General features: G+C 34.6%; 1 non-coding gene across 1 annotated transcript; it reads left to right on the plus strand.

Annotated features, from left to right (window-relative positions):
* The first annotated feature begins 3,779 nt into the window (after nt 1-3,779).
* On the plus strand, nt 3,780-8,696 carry LOC18436240 (L-type lectin-domain containing receptor kinase S.4). The gene is made up of 3 exons (XR_016039740.1): nt 3,780-5,137; nt 6,842-7,080; nt 7,970-8,696. It is a non-coding gene; the product is annotated as an L-type lectin-domain containing receptor kinase S.4 (transcript).
* The last annotated feature ends 14,657 nt before the right edge of the window (nt 8,697-23,353 follow it).

The following is a 23,353-nucleotide window of genomic DNA, read 5'->3' on the forward strand; positions in this document are numbered from 1 at the left end:
TGCAAACAAATAAAAAAATAAAACAAAAATTTGAGGAAAAGTAAAAATAAAGAAAGAATAAAAATCATAAAAATAAAAATACCTATATTCAAAATGAAAAATAATAAAATTTGATTTTGTTGGCATCTGTGAACTATAAAATTGGTCGTTTCTTAAAATTTCGGGGTAAAAGCCTTTGATTCAATAGATAACTCAAAATAGGCATTTTGAATAAAGGAGGTCATTCCCCCTCCCCTCTCCCTGTAGTCTTTTATATTGCAAAAAAGTGTATGCTTTGTCAAGTTATATTATGCTCGTTTTGTCTCTTAGAAACCCACCAAGTCAATATCAAGTCTGTCACAAGGTTAGAGGTGGTGGGGAGTGCGAGTTGGATGTTAGGCTCGACAAGTTGCCAAGTAAATGCCTTTTAAATTTTATGTGGTCCATTTTTCATATCTATCGCGAGGCCAACATGGTTGTAGATACATTTGTCAAAAAGGCTGCGGCCTCCTCTAATACTACGGTTTGGTATACTAGACCGTTAGACTTTATTTCCTTTTCTTTACTTCATAACTTGGCACAAACGCTTTATTGCAGGTCTTTACTTCATAACTGGGCACAAATGCTCTATTGTAGGGTTGTAAAATCATGATTTGTATTTCTTTGTCTTAATTAATGAAAAACCAGATAGAAGGCATTCTCTCCAATTGATGTACCCAAAAAACAGTTGCAATGAAAATTAGGTGAGTGTAAGTTGGATTCATAGTAAATTGGGCGAGCCTGATTTAGATTCATTGAGTTTTTAAAGAACGCATAAGAGCAAAGAGAATATCAGAGAGGGAAGAGAAGAAATGTATAGCATGTGCATGAGTTCTTTGAAAGTGACTAAGGAAGGAAGATGATTTTATTTTTGTGTGTATAATATTCATTTTTAAAATGGGTTAATCTATAAGGTATATTTTCCTAAATTCCAAATATCAATGAGGTAGTTCTATAAAAGTTTTAAAAATTCTTGAGGTAAGTTCACATATTTTAATTATATTAGTGGCATTTTTTAATGGGTGTGGTTTGTATAAAGTTGAGGCCCTAAACAATCAAAGTAGGCACACCTTCAACGAAAGATTTTGTTTTAGTACTGGAAATCTTTGTAATGGCCTACAAATTTATTTTCATGTCTAGTCATAAAATTTAAAGCTTCAAAAATAGTGTAGATCGAATCGATCTATGAATAATTGAAAAGTATTGAAATTGGCTCTCCAAAAAATACACTACAATATGCATTACTTCCTGTACTTGAAATCGTTTTTTCTCAAGTTCATATAACTTGAGGATGAGATGATCAATTTGAGTATTTTTTAGCATCGAAACAACCTCTTCTAGTGAATTTTTGATGTATGCTTTAATTTGATTGTGTAGGGCCTCACCTTCATGTAAACGTTTTTCTTTTTTAATTATTACTGATACATCCACAAAAATTAAATAAGATTACGACTTTGAATTGCTCTCCATGCTATTTTTTTCTTCCAACTTTTCTGGAAAGAACGAGTAGGTTTAAAATTTGTAGATGATCTATCTTTCCATATTCAATTCTTAATATCTTTTCATGAGCATATTCAATGAGTCAAGGAAAACATTTCTACAAGTGGGAGGCTCTAAACAATCAATTCAGTGCACACTTAAAAAATGTCATTAGATGGGGTTGTTTTGATGCCCAAATGTCTTCAAATTGATTATCTTGATCTCAAGATGTATGGACATGAGAAAAAAAAAAGAATTTCAAGTTTTGGAAATAGTGTATCTTACATTTTTGGACCGTCAATTTTCAAGATTTTCAAGTTTACGTAGATATGCTCGATCTACACTATTTTTGAAGCTTTAAATTTTATAATTAGAGATGAAAGTATATTTTAAAGCTATCATAAAAATTTCCAGTATTGAAACCACATTTTTTGAAGCAATGTCTATCCCAAGTCCGATATTCTTGCTTTTAAAGTGTAAATTAATAATGGACTTAAAAATCCTTCCAAAAGTTTCAATCATTTCCGAAATATTCTACATATAAATTGCTATAAATTTGAATATTTTATAAATTAAGAAAATTAGTAATTTTATTTTTTGGTATAAGTTAGTTAAACATACAAAACAAAATTAAAATTCTAAACTCAAAAGATATAAAAAATAGAATAAATTAAGTTATTGCTTCATACAAAGCACACACCATTGACTAATTAAAAGGTATGCCATTCAGTTTGAAGCATTGTTTTAAGGGCAAGCTTCTATCCTCCCCTACTACCCAAAACTTAAATGATTTTCTTTACCTGACGATCCATTCCGAATAGACAGCCGAGATGGCTCTAATCACAATGTCACGTCTCTACATTATTTTATTTGTTTTTTTTACAAACTATTTTGACACCAAATTTTGGGCATCCACTTCTCTTTTAATGCCTTATTTGTAAAAATATAAAAAAAATATTATCAATAAATTAAAATAACTAAAATACCCTTGAAAGATTCAATGGAGATTTGATTATTATATTGTATTGAAAAATTATTTTTAATATTTTTTTTAGGTGTGCTCCATTATATGATGCGTACCAAATTTCATATTCATGTAATTTATAAAAAAAAACCAAAAAATAAAATACTCTGTGAAGTCGGATCTAGATGAAACAGTCGGTGGCTCAGTTGATTTAAATTGGATGGCTGAATGGGTGGGAAAACATATATCTTATACAGTTGGGGAAGTATAAAGACATTTCCCTTGTTTTTAAAACCCAGTGGGGTAGATCATTCACTTCATAGATCTACATCGGATCACTATATTGGTTATCCAGATCGATCTAAACCAATGATATAAACATTATCATTAAATAAATAAAATTGTTAAAATTAAAATAAGAGTTAATAGGGATGGGAATTTTAAAGGACGTAAGAAAATATTAGATAATATTTTAAAAAATATATATTAAAAGTATCTAGGGGAATTGAGCTTCGAAGCATACCATCTTAAAACTGATTCAATCCCGGCCGATTCTCTATCCAAATGGAAGATTCGGATCAAGAACACTAAGGTTTTAAACACTAGTTTGAAGTTAAATGGTAAGGGTAGTTGAAGTTAAACCGGAAGGCCACGGTAGAAGGAGCCGAATATGATTACACCAGTTTGAAGAGTAGGCAAAGGGAACATGCTAACATTTGATTTCGTTAAGAGAAGAAATACGGTTGTGTTTGTTTTTAGCGGTATTAAAACCCCGCGATTTCCTATCTCGGTCCTCCATCCAGATGCAGGACCAGTCAAGACTGAACCGATTATGGGTTCTGACCTGGTTCCCCCTATTTTTATTTTTTATTTCTCTTTAATCTTATCTAATGCTATTTGTGGCGCATCCTAAATGGTTAACCCATAAATTTTTATTTTTATTTTTATTCTATCCATTTAGTTTTAATTTATTTTTTGGATCATTGATCCAAACTATTTTGTTTGTTTTCTAAATAACCTATAATATTTTTTAAATAAAAACCACAACATGCAATTGAGATATGAGATGTGATATTACGAGGACCTCGACCCCTCTCCGAGGTCGGTCATTTCCCCCGCATGGAGAGCAGAGGGTCCTATATTTTCGCTAGTAGCTAATAATTCTCGGCCTTTGCTTTCTCACTCTCTCTCTAGACTCTAGCTCCCCAGCCTAAACACATTCATGTGAACTCTCTCTCTCCCCACCTGCTCCAGCATTACCTGGTCAAAAATGGCTCACCACTGCGAGTCCAAAAGCCCTTTGGCCTCTTCTCTCTACTCTACTTATTTCCTGCTACTTTCTCTCTCCTCTTCCCAGAAATCCCAAGCCTCTTCACTCTCTCACCAACTCTCAACAACAAAAAACCAATTTCTTTAAGGTTGAGCTTCTTCAACCCCTTCCCTTCCCTTCCCTTCCATGGCCTCACCCACCCTGAAGTTCCTCTGCTTTCTCCTCCTCCCCTTTCTCTCTCTGAAACTCCCCTCCTCTTATTCCCAAAACTTCATCTACAATGGTTTCGATAATGCCAACATAACCTTAACAGGTTCATCTCAGATCAAAAGAAGTGGAATTCTTCAACTAACAATGTTACATCAGGGCTCATAGGCCGTGCCTTTTACCCTGAACCTCTCCAATTCAAGAACTCGAACCGTGTTTCCTCTTTCTCCACCTCCTTTGTCTTTACAATTGTGCCAATTATCCCAACCAAAGGTGGCCATGGCCTGGCCTTCACAATTTCTCCGTCTACATCCTTTCTCGGAGCTTTTGCGAAGCAATACCTCGGCCTTTTCAACGTGACCACCATCGGTAACTTATCGAACCATATCTTTGCCGTCGAATTCGACACAGTTCAAGACTATGAGTTTGGGGATATCAATGACAACCATGTTGGGGTTGACATCGACAACCTTAATTCAACTGTGGCTGCCCCTGCTTTTATCAAATTGGCCAAAAATGGCATCATCACCACCACAAATGTGACCTTGCAAGGTGGTAACCCAATTCAAGCCTGGATCGAGTACGATTCGCCTTCGAAAGTCCTCAACATCACACTCTCTTTGTCCTCTGATAAGCCTCAAATCCCCTTGATCTCGACCGAGATTGATCTCTCTCCGGTCCTTGAAGACTACATGTATGTTGGTTTCTCCACTTCTACTGGTGTCTTGGCGAGTTCCCACTATGTCTCAGGCTGGACCTTTCGAATGAATGGCGAGCCACAACCCCTTTTTCTCTCTCGCCTTCCTCTTCTTCGAAACACGAAGAATATCACGCAGAGCAAAGGTTTCATAAGTGGGGTCTCAATTTCTGTAACTCTTTTGGTTTGTGCTGCCATTGCAGCTTCTCTGTATATAGTATGGAAATTGAAGACAGCAGATATTATCGAAGAATGGGAGTTGACCTCTGGCCCTCATAGATTCTCTTACAAACAGCTTCGAATGGCCACTCGCAGTTTTAGCAGCAAAGAGTTGTTAGGATTTGGTGGATTTGGAAAAGTTTACAGAGGAGTTTTATCAGGCTCAAAGACCGTGGTTGCAGTTAAGCGTGTTAACCATGAATCGAAGCAGGGATTGCGTGAGTTCGTGGCCGAGATCGCGAGCGTCGGACGCATGAGGCACCGCAACCTGGTTCAGTTGCAGGCATGGTTCAAAAGACTCTGAAATTTTGGTTATAACAGCCGTTATATTATAATGAACTCCCTGCCGTTACATTACAATGAAAACATGTAATGGTATGGCTCTTAACTCGCCGGCTGGCCCATCCATGGCCTTTTGGGCTTTAACTGTGGGCCTTTTGGGCTTTAACTGTGTAGACCAGGCGTGCGCGCAGCTTGGGGTTGAAAACCCAGGGTGTTTGATTGGTGGAACTATTTGAAAATGGGACTTCCAAGTTCTACCAAAAAACACGCCCGTGTTTGTTGTAATCACTTGGAAGCCTCAAAATGGAAGCAGTGCATTCCGCCGTGCTGTGTTTGTAACACCAAAATTGGGGCTGGCAATGGTTTGGGTGGCCTGGCCCGTCTGGACTAGCCCTAAAAGAACTACGGCTTACAAAATATGTCCAGTGGCCCGGCCCGGCCCAGCCATCATAAGAATATGGTCGGGCCAAGGCCAACGTTGGCCCTACCCATTGCCAACCCTAGTCAAAATGGGTGTTTCTTTGGGGGCCAATCCTTCCATGCAAAAGGATGGATGCGATGGCTTCGACCCCGTCTTCCTGAAACAAACACAGCCGTAGTTTAGGTTATTGCCCGGTCCATGATAACAAGATTTGAGACTAGCCTTATTGGAAAAGATTGAGTATATATAAATATGAAATCTTTTATAGGGTTATGTTAGGGTGCTTAAGGCATTTGTATTTGTACTTAAAAAATTTTAGATATTTATATATCTTTATTTTGTAAGATGATATTTTTTTAATAAAATATTTAAATTATTAAGAGTGGTTTGAAATTATCCCTATGAAGATGTCACATCGTCCATATAGAACATTAAATGGTGTTCCCTATGAGTGATGTCCTATCCACATGGATGATGTTACACATCTTTTAAAGACAATATATTTTTACTAAAAATAATAATCGTTGTGCAAGAGAAAGGTAAATAAATGTCTAAAATTGATATAAAAAGCAGAGTAACATAAACCTTGTTTATATGTACAAAACATAAAAATATTTGCGGTTGGCTAAGGTCGGGCCTGGTCTAGCCCAGTCCCAGCCCAAAAATATTTTTGTCTGCTAAGACGAGCTCAGGCGTGGCCCGCAAGCCTTAAGAAGTAGGCTAGACATGAAAATCTGTTAACTCGGTCACGCTCATAGGAAGTTTGGGAAAATTGTTCCAGTTATAAAAAAATTACAACGCCGTTTTCAAGTATAATGGCCTTAAAAATAACAGGCACACTTTTAATATAACGGCTTCCACGTAACAGTGCCATTGTAGTGAATATAGCAGTCTTCACAATGGTGTGTAATCTAACGCCTATTACTCTTTCACAATAACTTAGTTTACATCCACTAGGATACCCTTATTTATCAAAATTTAATAATTTTTTGATAAATAAAAATTCCAGCTTTACCCAACCCTTTCTTAAATAGCAAATATTGTGTCATTTTACAAATTTAACTATGATTTGCTTTCTCTTCTCTTTTTTACATTAATTGTAAGCTATATTGTGTCATTTTACATAGGATTCATAAAAAATTTTGTGTCATTTTACATAGGATTCATAGAAAATTTTCACAAAGTTTTATGTCTACCTAATACAACCTACTTCCTTTACTCGAGCTTGGAACATATTAACGGAAAGTTTAAAGTCCTCACTCTTCTTAAACCAAATAATTGCAGGGGTGGTGCAGGCGAAGGGGTGACCTACTGCTTGTGTATGACTACATGCCCAATGGTAGCCTTGATAAATACATCTTCGAGCCACAAGAAGGCTCTGTATTGAGCTGGGCTCAGCGCTACAAGGTAATCAGGGGCGTGGCAGCAGGGCTCTTGTATTTGCACGAAGAGTGGGAACAGGTGGTCCTGCACAGAGACGTGAAGGCCAGTAATGTATTGTTGGACGCTGACATGAATGGAAGGTCAGTGTTGAATCTTTCAATTCTCTCTTCTTTTTCCTTGAGGAAGTTGCATGATTTCTATTTTTGGAAAAGTTTATAATGAGACCATTTATCTTTGGTACAAAATGGCCTTAATTAATTTTGACCATTGTAAAGATGATTACATTTATTTTATTGATCAAGATCAGACTTCAAAAAAAGATTTCTCGATATGCAACACATCCAAGCTATCATATTTCACGTTAGATAGTTGTGCTAATTGTGACCTCCTTGTATCAAAGGTAAGTGGTCTCATTGTGTACAATCTTTTTGGGTTTTGCTTGTTTAGATTAAAGCAATTTTATGATTTCTCTAGTTCTTGGTATGCTTTATATCTCACTTCTCCTTGTGTAATCTATTTTATTGTTTTCCGTCTGTTTGGATGTATTTGGATAGGATATACTTCCTTATGAAATTTTTAAATCACTTCATTAACTCTAACACTATTTATTTTTACACCCATCCTTGTAAATCAAAAAGTAAATATTATGATAAAAAAACCCGTCTAAACCCATGTTTCTCTCATTTATCAAATGAAGCCAATCCAGCACATGCTGTGCTGTATAATAAAGCCAGTTTGACGCATAGTTTGCCGATTTGGCTTCTAGGTCCTATTGAAGCAACCAACTTAGATTTTTTTTTCCTTGAGAGAGTGAGGAGGGCATGGGTTTATAGGAAGCATTTATGTCTATAAACAATTCTTTATTTAGTTGAAAGGTGGGTGCAAAAATAAATAATACTAGAGTTAGTGTTATGGTTTAAAAGTTAGTTTTTTTAAAAACATGTTTAAAAATTGGTTCAAAGGGGTATCTATAATTTTTCCTATAATAAACAGAAAAAAATCTCATTATCGTTCCTTGTTGAACCACAGGCTAGGTGACTTCGGGCTGGCACGGCTATATGAACACGGGGCAAATGCGTACACGACTCACGTGGTAGGAACCCTTGGGTACCTTGCACCCGAGCTTTCGCGCATAGGGCGATCGACCACCAAGACTGATGTCTATGCCTACGGTGCTCTCCTTTTGGAGGTGGCTTGCGGGCGAAGGCCAATCGATGCCAAGGCCCCACCAGAGGAGATGGTTTTGGTAGATTGGGTATGGGATTGCCATGCAAGGGGGCAGATTGTTATGGCCGCGGATTCGAGGCTGAGGGGATTGTATGATATGGGTGAGATGGAGGCCGTGTTACGTCTTGGGCTTTCTTGCTCGAGTTCGGCACCAGAGGCACGACCTAGCATGAGGCAGGTTGTGCAGGTGCTTGATGGGGATGCTCCATTGCCTGAGCTGGGATTGGGGCAGGTTAATAATGATAATGCTAGCAGGAGAGTGTACGTTGAGGACCATGTGCACTCGTATCCTTCCTCAATGGACCAGGGCTCATTCGCGTCGAGCGGAGGAGGGGGCACCGGGGGAGGAGTACCTTTGTCACCACTATCGTTGTCGTTGTTGTCTGAAAGGGCTGGGCGGTGATAACCATTGTGTATAAGTTTGTTTCATTATGTTTCTTTTTGCCTCAGCTTTGCCCCTTTTCTTTTTTTGAATTACATGCTGTATTAGTTTTATCTTTTTTCAGATATATATTATATATTTGATGTATATGCGTAGGATTTGTCTAGAGTTAACAACCTTTCAAAATACAAAAGTTAAAGTTAGAAAGGTTGTGATGCGTATTTTAAAAAAAAAACATTATTTTTTGTTTTAAAAAATATTTTACTAGGTAACTTAACCATTATGCAAGAGTAAATTTGAAATTTTTATAAAATTACAATAGCATTTTGGAAGTTAGTGTTCTGAAATTTTATTTGTAGTGTTTTTTTTTTTAGTAAAAAATTCAACTTTATTGTTTATGAAGATGACAAAATTACCCATAGTCTTGTAGTAATATTTACAAAACTGCTTTTACTTAATGCCTTTACTTAATATTTACAAAACTGCCTTTGCTTAAAAAATAAACTATAAAATTAGTAAATTCACCCTTCACAACTCTCTCTATTTTTAGCCGTTGTAATTTGAAGGGTTGTGAAGTTTAGATTATCCCATATGTATATTATGGGGTATCCAAGCTAATCCCATATATATGATATGGGGTACCCAAGCTAGCCATCATCCATTTTCCGCCTTCATCGCATGATAACTACTTTGTACCAAAGATCGGATGATAACTACCTTGTACCAAAGATATCGAGCTTCGAGTTGTACACGTGCTCTAGCGAGGGGCACCTCACTTGTCGATGTGAGCTTGTACCGTCAAGCACTGTTGTGTTGATGCACACACGTGCGCTTTCTGCACATGCACTATCTCTCTCACCTTTATATTAAAAGTTTAAGGCATGAAAATGCCTACATTTAAATATTATTCAATGTATACTCTCCACTTCGATGTGGAACTAAAAACTCACAGCTTTCTCTCGCTACAAAATATAGTTTAGGAAAAACAACTACAAAAATGATACTGTTATTTTGAAATACACAAGTATTTTTCAAAACAAAAAAAACTTACAAATAAAATATGAAGAAAAAAAAAACGACTTTTTATTGATCTAGACCTTGCCTGATATATCTTAGAAAGGGCAGTATACCCCATCCAGTAAAAAATGCATAATATCATAGGAAGTTGGGGATCTTGAGGGCTATAGTTGATGCTATATATAGGTGAGATGTGTTGAGCTTGGTGATAGCCAAATCACCATACCCATATTTTATTTAAATATCAAAGGTATTATGATAAAATGAAATTGGACTTCATTGAGAAACAAGAAAATGATATCTATATAAAAGACTCAATGAAGACATAATATCCTATCCTTTTGAGGGTTACCCATTTGGGGGTTATGAGAATGGACATCCGAAGAGAAGATAGATCTCCAAGAGAGAGAGACATGCCCTCTGAGATTGTTGGGTTTGATGATAGCCAAATCACCACTCATATTTTCTTTTAAATATTAAAGGTATTATGATAAAATGAAAATGAACTTTATTGATAAGCAAGAAAGTGATATCTATATAAGAGACTCAATGAAGACATGATATCCTATCCTTTTGAGGGTTATCTCTTTGGGGATTATGAGAATAGATCTCTGAAGATGAGATGAGTCTCGAAGAGAGAGAAACATGGCATCCAGTAAAAAATGCATAATATCATAGGAAGTTGGGGATCTTGAGGGTTATAGTTGATGTTATATATAGGTGAGATGTGTTGAGCTTGGTGATAGCCAAATCACCATACCCATATTTTATTTAAATATCAAAGGTATTATGATAAAATGAAATTGGACTTCATTGAGAAACAAGAAATGATATCTATATAAGAGACTCAATGAAGACATAATATCCTATCCTTTTGAGGGTTACCCATTTGGGGGTTATGAGAATGGACATCCGAAGAGAAGATAGATCTCCAAGAGAAAGAGACATGGCCTCTGAGATTGTTGGGTTTGATGATAGCCAAATCACCACTCATATTTTCTTTTAAATATTAAAGGTATTATGATAAAAATGAAAATGAACTTTATTGATAAGCAAGAAAGTGATATCTATATAAGAGACTCAATGAAGACATGATATCCTATCCTTTTGAGGGTTATCTCTTTGGGGATTATGAGAATAGATCTTTGAAGATGAGATGGGTCTCCAAGAGAGAGAGACATGGCATCCAGTAAAAAATGCATAATATCATAGGAAGTTGGGGGTCTTGAGGGTTATAGTTGATGTTATATATAGGTGAGATGTGTTAGAGCGTGGTGATGGCCAAATCATCATACCCATATTTTATTTAAATATCAAAGGTATTATGATAAAATGAAATTGGACTTCATTGAGAAACAAGAAAATGATATCTATATAAGAGACTCAATGAAGACATAATATCCTATCCTTTTGAGGGTTACCCATTTGGGGGTTATGAGAATGGACATCCGAAGAGAAGATAGATCTCCAAGAGAGAGAGACATGCCCTCTGAGATTGTTGGGTTTGATGATAGCCAAATCACCACTCATATTTTCTTTTAAATATTAAAGGTATTATGATAAAATGAAAATGAACTTTATTGATAAGCAAGAAAGTGATATCTATATAAGAGACTCAATGAAGACATGATATCCTATCCTTTTGAGGGTTATCTCTTTGGGGATTATAAGAATAGATCTCTGAAGATGAGATGGGTCTCCAAGAGAGAGAGACATGGCTTCCAAAAGTGAGGCGGTATTCCCTTGAGTTTTGGGTTGGTAAGGCTTCCACTTCTAGAGGGAGAAAATCTCTCGGTTGCTCTTAAGGTTATCTTTCTAGTAGCGTTATTGTGGTGGAAAGAAGGTATTGATCGACGATATTACTTGGTACGGGAGATTGAGTTTAGAAGGGAAGATTGGTGATGGTCTTTTACCGATGTTTAGAGAAATGTATTATCTCTTGTAACCCTAAAACTGTAATAATCTTTATTGTGATAGTGGATTTCTACTTGCCGACGCTGTGGATATAACCCTACGGGGTGAACCACGTAAATCGTATGGTGGTGTGCTTTTGATGTTTGCTTTATTTCTTGTACTATATTTATAGTTGTATTTATTTACTTCTACATTTAGCCAATGTGTACACGATCTTAAGTCGGATCCTGGCATTTGGAAATCTCGGTTCTGTAAGGAATGGGTTCATGAGAACCCTACAAGATGGTCAATCTATCACTTTTTAAAATTTAAGACAAAAAATGTGATATAACTTTATTATGGAGTTTACTGATGGATGAAAATTGACAGCATTGTTATATCTAATGTGAAGTCTGTTACATCATATATTTTTTCAAAAATCACCTATTACTCTTCGAAATAAGCCGTTACATTCAAGGAAAATTGTACAAATGACTATTTACTTTTAGTACAAGGAAGTCGCAAACACTTTTGCCTGCCAAATTTTTAATTGGGTGTTTGCAAGAGTATTTACTAGACTCAAAGTTAAAAAAAAAAAAAAAAATCTCGAACTTCATGAAATATGCCAAGCCATCTAATTTCACATCTAATGACTAGAAATAATTGTGACCTCCTTGTAATAAATATAAACAGTCTCATAGTATACAATCCCAATAGTATTTTTTTTTTAGTAATTTACATACAGACCCTAAAATTTTAAATAAAATACGAAATTACAAAGAAGGTCGGTTAACCGACTTTTTTTTATTTTCCAAAACTGCTCCTCAATCAAGTGGAATTTTGATATATTTGTTTTTATTTTATTTGTTAGTAGGACAATGCCTTAAAGCTTGAGGCACTGCTCTACTAATGAAAAAACTAAAAAATATAAAATTCAAGTTGACCAAGAGGTAATTTTGAAAAAAATAAAAAAATACATCTAAAATTTTAAAGTCCGTACATAAAATACTTATTTTTTTAATAAGAATTGAGCCTAAGACATAGCATTACACATCATCAAGCACTAACCCATTAAGCGTAAGCTCTTTTACTAACAATGTCCATACTTAAAAGACTCAATGTTGAATCCTATTCGGGATTTAAACCCCTACAAATTGGCCGCTACGTAATCACACCGATTCAAGACCCCGCAGCTATAAATATTTATTTCGGTATTTTGAACCTTAATCACCACAAAATCCACATACATCTTACACTAACATGATCTCACGATTAAATTCAACAAACATGAGAGGACTCGCTAAATAATTAGGGTTGGCAATGGCCACGGGCCCAGCCCGGCCCTGCCCTGAAAAGTAGGGTCCAACTTACAAATTGTGGCTCAAGGGGGACCGGGCTAAGGGAAATTCCGGCCCAGTTCAGGCCAGTTAACCCACTTTTCTTTCTTTTTTTCTTGTTTCAGTTATTTTTATTTCGTTTGTTTTTGGCCTAGGGCCCAAACTGGCATCGTCCGGGTCTACAGGAATAAAGGTCAGCCCAGGCCGATGCCCAGCCCGTTGCCACCCTCATAATGATGACCTAACTGTCCCCAATCTTTACTGAAAATGTTACATTGACTGCAATTATTAGAATGTTCTCCTAACTAACCTAACTTGTGAATACACATTTTGGAATCTCCAAACCCTTGAATCTAGCCATCTCTCTCTCTCGGGAAAAGTTTATGTAGAGCTGAGGTTCTAAACAATCATATTTGAGCCTACCTAAAAATTTATCTAGAAGAGGTTGTTTTGATGCCCAAATATCTTGAAATTTATCATCTTGACATCAAGATGCATTGACACAAGAAAAAAATGAATTTCAAAATTTGAAAAGATTGCATTTTGTAACGCATTTTTGGACCGTCAATTTTCAAAATTATCAAGTTTTTATAGATCTATCGATCTACGCTATTTTTGAAGTTTTAAACTTTATAAATAAATATTAAAATATGTTTTAAGGCTATCACAAAGATTTGCAGTATTACTATTTGAAGGTAGGCTCTAATTTGGAAATTTCAGTAAAGCAATGTTTAGATGAAATTTCAGAAAATTTCAGTAAAGCAAGAGTAAGCTAAGTCCACTTACTCGTCAAAGGTGACTAAGCCACCCATAATTCCCAAATGAACTCCATGTCCTTCAGTAAAAACTAAGTTCTGAATAACAGTATTCTGGAAATTATAGATCCGATTTTAAATTGCTCGACTGAGATTGACATACCGAGGTCCACGCGATTATGGTTGAGGAACCCCTGAAATTTCCTTTAATCTTTTGGTTTTGTATCTAATTTAGTTTCTTTGTTGATTATAGCCCGATCTGATTGAAAATCACCTGAGTGGAACTGGGTTATTGGAATCCTGGGGATTCAGAGCCAGACGCCTTGCAATTCAGGATTAATTTTCGCACTGGTAAATGGAAAGTTCTTGGACACTAATGTCCCATAAAGATATTTAAAACTATGTTAAGCAACTGGCAAACATGATGGTTTATCATGGCTTTGGGACTCGCCCCAGTGCATTTGAATTCAAGTGAGTTACTTGGACTCACCTATGCGGCAATTTCGAGAATCCTTGAGTTGTGTGTCTACTTAGGGTGCATAAAAATATTTTTAAAAAATAAAAAAATTGTTAAAAATATAAAATGGTGTATAAGTTTTTTAATATAAATTGGATGCTTTTTGAAAGGATTATGAGTATTTTTTGCCATAGTTCCTATATTTTATTTTCTTTCCATTTTAGATTTTTTTTAAATCTTCCCATCTAGAAACTAACTTTTTTAAAATCTATTTTTCCTATACTTTTTTAAGTTTATTTGGACATTTTAAATTTGTTTTTAGTTTTATTTTACTTTTCTATCTTCATATAATTTTTAATATTTTTATAATTTTTTATTTTTTCTGGTGCTTTTTTGCCTTGTACAAGACCCCAGCAAGTCTGGACCCTTCCTTCTTCTGAACTTTGTGGCTTATTATTTTGCTGGGGTTTTGAACCCCTACATTTGCTGTGGAAGTAAAAGGTTGTTGTCTTTAGTAAGACGTAGAGATATTTTGAGTATTTCCATGAAAGCAAACAACGCACTAGGCACTTCAAAGGTGACGTGGCAATAGATAAGCTACATGGGTCCCATCTTACTGTCGTGGAGCGACTACTATGCGGCCGACGTTGCAAAGCAGTGATTCAGATGTGCATTCACCCAAGTACGTGATATGGTGACGTAGCATATATCATGCGAGCACTACCCGAATACGCTTTCCTAGCGCCTGATGTCACTCTTTTCAAATCCGGGGTCGGTGGTGTGGATCGTCAGCCTTGTGTGCTTGATTCGGATTGAGTGTAGGATCGCGGACTATTCAGATTGGATCTAAATAAACCAGTGATCTAAAAAACATTTTAGAAGAGGGAAAAATTTATATAGAGCCTAGGCTTTAAAAAATCAAATTAGAGTTTATCTCAAAAATTTCACTAGATGCCCAAATATCCTCAAATTGATCATCTCGATATCAAGATACATGGACTTTGAGAAAAAAATGGATTTCAGGCGTTGAAAATAGTGCATCTTGTAATGCATTTTTGGACCGTCAATTTTTAAGCTATTCAAATTTTCATAAATCTGCTCGATCTACACTATTTTATAATTAAAGATGAAAATATATTTTAAGGCTATCACAAAGATTTTCAGTTTTGAAATCGCGTTTTGTGACACTATTTGAAGGTGCGGTTTATTAGATAAGCTTAAAAGCGAAATTATAAAAAGAGAAAATTTGAGGAGGAATTTGGCTGTGACCGATACCATCGCAGAACCGGTTCGGTCTAGGTCGATTCGCCATCAAGATTGGCGATCCGAGTCAAGAATTACGAGATTGTAAAACACTACTTGATATTTAGCTTGCCCTCTGAAAGAACTTAGAGCCTTGTATTCTTTTGTATCAAAACCTGGATTAGTTATCTACTTCAAAATGTCGATTAGTTACCCGTATTAGTTAAGTGCTTAAGTAATAATATCATATTTAAAGTTTTTTAAAAAAGTAAAATAAAATAATAAAAATTAAAGGAAAAATTTATATAGAGCCGAGGCTCTAAACAATCAAATTCGAACCCACATCAAAAATTTCACTAGTTTGATAGACAAATTTCCTCAAATTGATCATCTCGACATCAAGATTCATGCACATAAGAAAAAAATAGATTTCAAGTTTTGGAAAATAGTGCATCTTATAATGCATTTTTGGACCGTCAATTTTCAAGTTTTCATAGATCTGCTTGATCTATATTATTTTTGAAGCTTTAAATTTTATAATTAGAGATGAAAATATATTTTAAAGATATCACAAATATTTTCAAAATTGAAACCACATTTCTCGACATTATTTGAAGGTGCGAGCTACTTTGATTGTTTTGAGCCTTCGCTCCATGCAATCTGCTCCCAACATTAAAATATATATTTTTAAATGTCTATAGATATGCTTGATTTGCATCATTTTTAAATATTTAAATTTTATAATTAGAGTTGAACATGTATTTTTAAGCCATCCTAAGATTTTCGACTCCAAACTGCACCTTTCGACAAAATTTAATAGTGCCTTACTTGTATAATATAAGGTGAGCACCTTATACAAACCTCAACCCAATGTACTTGGTTTACAATATATATTAGTAGTGCTGAAGTCCTATGTGTATTAATGTTGGTTGAATAAGTCGAGATATCTACTTTATACAGGCAAATAGCTTGGATATCCAATGTTTTAATACCAAAATTTATCCAATGTTTTAATACCAAAATTTATCTCAAACTTTTGAGTATTTATCCACAATCTACGTTAAAGTGTATGAATATTTATGTAAATAATAAAGGACTTAGTTTTTAAAATGTTTTTCACTACTTCACTATTTTTTTTCGCTCATATTATTTTAATAATTTGACTTTTTAAGTATATTCCTTTTTTATTTATTTTCTCCCTTGCATTTTGTGCAAAAGATGTGCTTCACAACAATTTTAAATGGTAAATGACGGATGAGATCATCAATGACTAAAATTTTAAAAAAGAAAATGGGTTTGAAGTAAGTTCACAACTCAAAAGAGAGAGAACATTAATGAACTAAATAAAATAGTATCATTTCTTTGGATACAAAGATTGTTGCACCATATAAATAAACTAAACTAAATGGGCTTGAAGTAAGATCACAACTCAAAAGAGAAAGAACATTAATGAACTAAATAAAATAGTATCATTTCTTTGGATACAAAGATTGTAGGAAAGAAGCATCATATAAATAAACCAAACATTCCCACAAAAAAGGGTAAGATTTAAAGTGTAAGAAAGCTCACACAGCTAAGGGTATGTTTGATAAAACTGAATTTTAAAATTCAAAATTTAGCCTTTTTCTTTATAAAGGGGAATGATTTCAAGCAATGGTTATATAGAAATATAATGCAATCATGTATCTAGAAAACCATATTTTTGGCATTTGTATGAACCCAAAGTTTGCGCACACATTCACTTCATCTTCATAATCAACCCTATGGGTGCACTCTAGATATGGTCAAAATTAATACCCTCCAACAATGAATCTTGATCGTCCATTTGGTGAAATTCAAGATCTAGCTCTTAACAAATTCGAAATCACTTTTTCTTTTGTAGCATTGTTAATCCAATGATGATAAAACTATATAAAAATTTTTGGAATAAAAAAAATCTTTCTGAAGCTTATATCTAACTATCTCACTAAAACAGATAGCTTATATTAATTGGGATAGAAAAACATTTTCTAGGGTGTTTTTTCAAAATTTTCTTGTTTGTGATTTTTCTTTAGAATGAAAAGAGTGTATATTTAAAAATTCGTGTCAAACGAAAGTTTCTAACATAGTTTTTGAAAATGATTGGATTATACTACTATACAACCGTTGCATGAAATCATTTCCCTTAAAATAATTTGAATAAAAGCATTGCTAGGTTTTCCATATGTTAAGATTATTTATTATATATATATATTTGGTGCATGTTTGACAGCCCATATATATTTGCACGAGAAGCAATGGTCCTTCATCTCTAACGAATCTGACCTTAGTCTTCAACCAAAACCCAAATGAGTTTTTGACCTCAACCCTTATTTTTGGTTTCTCCTTTCTTCATTGAAGGGAGAGACCACATCCTTAATTGCCTTTAAGCAAGATTACAGAGTCGTTGATCCTCAAGATGGTTTTTTGGCGCCTAAGAGCCTCAAAACTCAACCAAGACCACAAATATCATCGCCCTACTTCTTCACCAGTTCAGTTCAGTCACTAGATTGAAGCTCAAATCAGACTAGAAGCTCGCAAAACCCACTAATTTCGTCAAGACCTACCCCACAAACTTTCTAATAAAACCAGGCGAAATCTTTGACTGTCCAGCCAAGTCTTACAGATAGGATTTGGTTCCCCATAAAAATTTTCCGGATCACCAATGTGCCGGATTCCAGTTACTGGTTAGAGAATCTATGGATTCTGAAACTTCAGGGGTTTTGCAAAGATAAGAAATTTACACTTCTAGAGAGAGAGAGAGAGAGAGAGAGAGACGTTTCAGGACTTTTAGGGATAGGGTTTTGGGGAGATGGAGAGGGAGGGTGAGAGAGAACAAAGGTCGCCTAGAGAGAGATGGTAAAATGGGAAGGGGTTTTATGGGTTCGCGTCCTAAAATCGAACTGGAACGGTTAACCGGATATGAGCTTGGAAGTAATTTAATCGGTCTAATAGGTAAACTGGTCGATTCAACACTTTAATCCGGCAAATCTCGTACGATAAAAAAAATGTTAAAAAAATAAAAAAAATACAAGAAAAAAAATCTATTCAAATATGAAAAGCATATAAAGAATGTGATTAAAACAAAACACACTCAAATGAAGTTGAAAATTAATGAAAAAAAATGAATTTTAACGAATCGATTTGCGTTTAAGGGTATTTTTAAATTTTTTTTGAAAAAGATGGAAAAATATAAAAGTATCATTGACCAAAAAAATTTTCTTCGTTACCATACCGTAAAAAATATTAAAATAGTATTAAAAAAATCGACTTGACCAACTCTGTCTTAAAAGAAAAATGCATAAAAACACTGGGATTCAAACCATGATTCGCATGCAGCTTAACCGTTTAAAACATTCTAATATATCTGACATAAATTTGAAGTAATATTACATGTAAAGTTTAAAATATCGGTTGATCACCAAAACCACCTAAAACCAGACCAGTCATTGGCCGGTTCCAATCTAACTGGGCGATTACCAGTTAGATCGGCCGGAAGAACTTGAATCCCGTAAAATTCAAGTAGGATTCAGATAATTAGCAATAATCTAGATTTTAGGAAATATTGTTTTACTCAATCAAATAAGTCACAATCCCCTTCCATATATTATAGATTCTTCAATATCCCAATTATCACGGTGTCTTCAAACATAGCCTAAGTAAACATTCCAAAAAAACAAAAAGAAGAAGATGATCCCAGAATTAGTGTCGTTTGTGGCAGCATCCCTAGAGATCCGTTGCCATACCTTTTACATTCGCTTCTCTTTGATGAGCTCTCAACGAAAGAGAAGCCAAACATTAAGAATTCAAATATGAGAGAGAGATGAGTACTCCACATCGTATGAAACATCGAGTCACTCTCTTGAATCCAAGGTCTAAAAAAGAACAACAAATCTGTGATTCAGATCGCCGCTCTTGATTTTAAATCTAGTTTGGCAGATCGGTGATCCAAAAAAAATTTAAAAATTAAGTAGGGCCAGTTCAAGCCGGTTATCTTATACCAGTTTTATCATCGAATCGGCTGATTCAATGATTAAAAAAATAATAATTATAAGAAATGGAGCTACTAGTTCTTTGATATAACCACTGGTTTTGCCAGAGAACCAATATAGACAAGATGGAACTAGCCCGTTCAAGGGGGAACATCCGATTTCCAATATTTTATGGGATTCAGATCAGCCTGACCAACGCCAAATCTGAATTGGATTGTTTTATTTAGGACCATTGATTTTTTAGACACTCTGTAAATCTAAAACAATTAGAACAACATACTTGCATTTTACTATTTTTTCTCTAACCTTTTTTTTTTTTAGTAAATTATATGTGAAAGGATTATTTATCTATAATAAAAATGAAACTCAAGATATCATATTATAAGTCTAACCACCTTGGGTAAAAAGCCACCATTATTTTAGAATTAAAAAGTGAAATTCGAGAGACTCCGGCACTAACGCCACGATCTAGGGCTCAAAATTGTAACGCCCCATAAAGTAAAAAAAAAAAAACAAAGACCCAAAAAAGGGCAAAATGGACTCAAGGCGGAGGCTTGAAAAGAAGAGAATTGGACGTGCAATTGACGGAAAAACTTCTTAGGATTCACACGTGACCACGTGTCTTAGTATGGATATTTTTAAAAAAAAATTATTTGAGCCAAAAGATTTCCCCGGAATAAAACTCACTCCACTGATTTCAAAATTTGGAAATGTAATGTATTTAACCATGGACTATCAACAGCAAAAATAATTTCCGAATCACACTGCACTTGAAAAAAACAATATCTTAAAATTGTCCAGAGACTATCTAATTTTTTACAGGGTGAAAGTATTAAAAATACTCAATATTTAAATTTTCCCTTTTGAAAATATATCTAGTGATTTTTAGGGAGTTTCAAAAGAATTCCGATTGTGAAAAATCTCTCATTTAGTCAATTTGTCGAATGGAATAGGTGTACACTATTTGCTCCAGTAGGACCAAAGTATAAACGCTCTTTATTTTAAATTTATTTTAACTATCTCCCCATTCATTCTTCTTATCCTCATGCACTTTTTATAATTGCAATAAATAATTCAATAAAATATAACAACCAACCATAAAAATTTGGGGATATTTTTATATATTTTAAATCAATTCTTTTTCCATTTTTACATATGTTTGGCGGAAAGAAGTTTGGACACCCAAATTTAGAGAATAATTTGATGTATATAAAAATAAATTTGAAATATAATCTGAACTTCAAAAAAAGTTACATAGAGAACTATTTTAAATTTCAATAATACAATGAGATTTTGTTTTTGGGTGAATTTTCCTTCTATATAACTTTAAGATGAAGAGTTTGGTTTGTTTAACACTTTTGCTATAAATTGTACAATGTTGTCTCTCACAATATTGCTCAAGTTTCTCTTTTGGTGATCAGATCAAATTTGAAACTTTTTTTTTTGGGTAATTCGGTGGGGTTGACGAGCCCCTAATAGTTTTTTAAATCGTTAGTGGTTTTTTGAACATTAGAACGATAAGCGGTGTGCACAAAAAGTAGGGAGCAGACAGTTTGAATATAGTCGCAAACTGTCTCTACTGATGTCCATGAAATTTCAAAAAAGAGGGTGGCACTCGTATTGGAACAATTGTATAGTTTAAGCAACTACCACTATCTTCATATACAAGAGAGAGAGAGAGAGTGCTTACTTTGATATTGAATAATGTTCAGAAATTAGAGAATGTGGCTGGGTCGTCATGGTGGTAGTACAACCTGTAATCCCCACCGATCTACCCTCCCCCTGAAAATAAAAATAAAAAATAAAAAATATATCAAAATACACCTTATTTTTCATCTATTTAACATCTTTCTCTCCAATTTCAACTCTTCCCCTTATTGGTTAGGAATCTTAGTATATTTGCGTGTTGTATCTTCTCTTTTAGAGTAGAGGGGTGGGAAACCAAGGCGCACCTACCTATCGACAAGGGAAAGTGAAATAGTGATCCCACTCAAGAAAAAGTGTAACATACATCATCTTAAATACACTTCTCCACATGCCCATATATCATGCATGTAATATTGCAATATTTGTCACTTAAAGACTAGGGTTTGTATTCTATCCGTCTATTTGTCTACAGGAAAAAAGTTTATATAAGGTTGCAACCTTAAAATGTAGAACTAAGGCGCGCCTCAAAAATCCATCGCAGAAGATGTTTTGGTGTTGGAAAACCCTCTAATTGATTATCTCAACGTTGAAATATTTGAATATAATAATAAAAAAAAAAGATTTCGAGTCCCAAAAATAGTATATTGCAACACATTATTTGGACGGTCCATTTTCAAGATTTTCACGTGTTTATACATTTCCTTGGTTTGAAACATTTTTTGAGTTTAAAATTTTATAATTCGAGATCAAAAGAGATTTTTAAGCCTTCCTAAAAATTTTTGATACCAAAATTATATTTACGATAAAATTTGGAGGCACGCCTTAATTGGATTTTATAAAAGTTGAAACCTTGTGCTCATTAAGATTTAAAAACTCTTTTAGATGCAGAAACAAGAATCCCAAAAGTTGAATCCTATTAAAATCATGTACTTATCTAGCTAGAAAATAAATAGGAGAAATCATGAGCCATAATACAAGAAATAAAGCATGAAACACACACATCACAAGAACATAAAAATTTAAGTGGTTCACCCCAAGAGGCGTACATCCACATGCACTATGAACTGAAATCTATTATACCAACGAAAGTTACATTACAGGATTTGGGATATAAAGTTACCGCTCTAACCATTGACAAAACTCAGTTGAGTAAACCCTTTTAGACACAGTCTCTCGATTGACACCATCGTTGACCTTTCATCTATATTCCACAGCTAAACCATTGTCTAGGAAGAGACCATCTCCATTCCACACTTAAACCACTGTCTAGGAGAAGAACCTCCCGATCAGCACCATCGTCGACCTCTCATCTCTATTCCATATCTAAACCATTGTCTAGGAAGAGACCATCTCCATTCCACACTTAAACCACTGTCCAGGAGGAGAACCTTGAGAGCAACCAAGACTTTCTCTCTTTAAAAGGGAAAACCACCCAAAATCTTCATGGGAACTGATTATCTACAAACAATCAGCCTCTCAATCTACAGAAGGCACATCGGGGCGTTTCTCTTCATAGAAAGTTCTACTATCTCTGAAGAGGACCTTACTTCTCATGCACAAGAGGCCCCTGCCTCTCTCTTTAGAGGAAGCTACATTTCTCATATGGTGACCCAAATATAGTACACAAATTATGTGCATCCCATATATACAGGTTAGAAATCCACATCAAATAGGAAACTTCTTAAAAATGTTACATATATCTTAAGAAGAAAGAGATAAATCCCAGAGTCGTAATCTTTTGGGATATCTATTTATTTTAGTAAACTTATCAATATCAATCTCAATCCCACATAATATGATATTTACTTATGTTGTTAATTTTGGATATCACCGTATCCAACAATGCAAACCACACCTTTATCTATATTACATGGAGGTTCCAATTAATTATTGTGATTAGATGTCAAATTGGATGACTTGGGGTATTGGGGTATGTCACATAGTTCGAGTTTTTTTTTTTTTTTTAACTTTGAGTATAGTCAATGACATTTTTATAAACACCCAATTTGAAATATGATAGAAAAGAGTGATTATGATCTCTTTATACTAAAAGTAAATAATATCTTTGTATATCCTAAAATCTCCTTGTATCTCTACGTACAGTGTGGAAGAGCAGTGTTTAGAAAATGGGACTTAATGGAAAGCGAGTGGACTCCGTCAGGAGTGCACATGCATGGTTTACCCCGAGTTGGCATGGTTGCAAACAAATAAAAAAATAATACAAAAAATTGAGAAAAAGTAAAAATAAAGATTGCATCCCTACCATATGAACTTCTATTTTAATTTTCATTTAATTTAATTTAATTTTAAAGTTTTTGGATCATCGATCTAGAGGATTCAAGAATAATCTAAATCGTCAATCCTGCCAATCTAGCCCTAGACCAGGGGTGATCTTCTGCCTCACTGATGTAGGTACGGTTTGTATAGACCCGAGGCTCTAAACAAT

This window comes from Amborella trichopoda, chromosome 8, assembly GCF_054954075.1.
Source record: "Amborella trichopoda isolate Santa Cruz 75 chromosome 8, AtrichopodaSantaCruz75HAP2 v2.0, whole genome shotgun sequence".
Taxonomy (NCBI): Eukaryota; Viridiplantae; Streptophyta; class Magnoliopsida; order Amborellales; family Amborellaceae; genus Amborella; species Amborella trichopoda.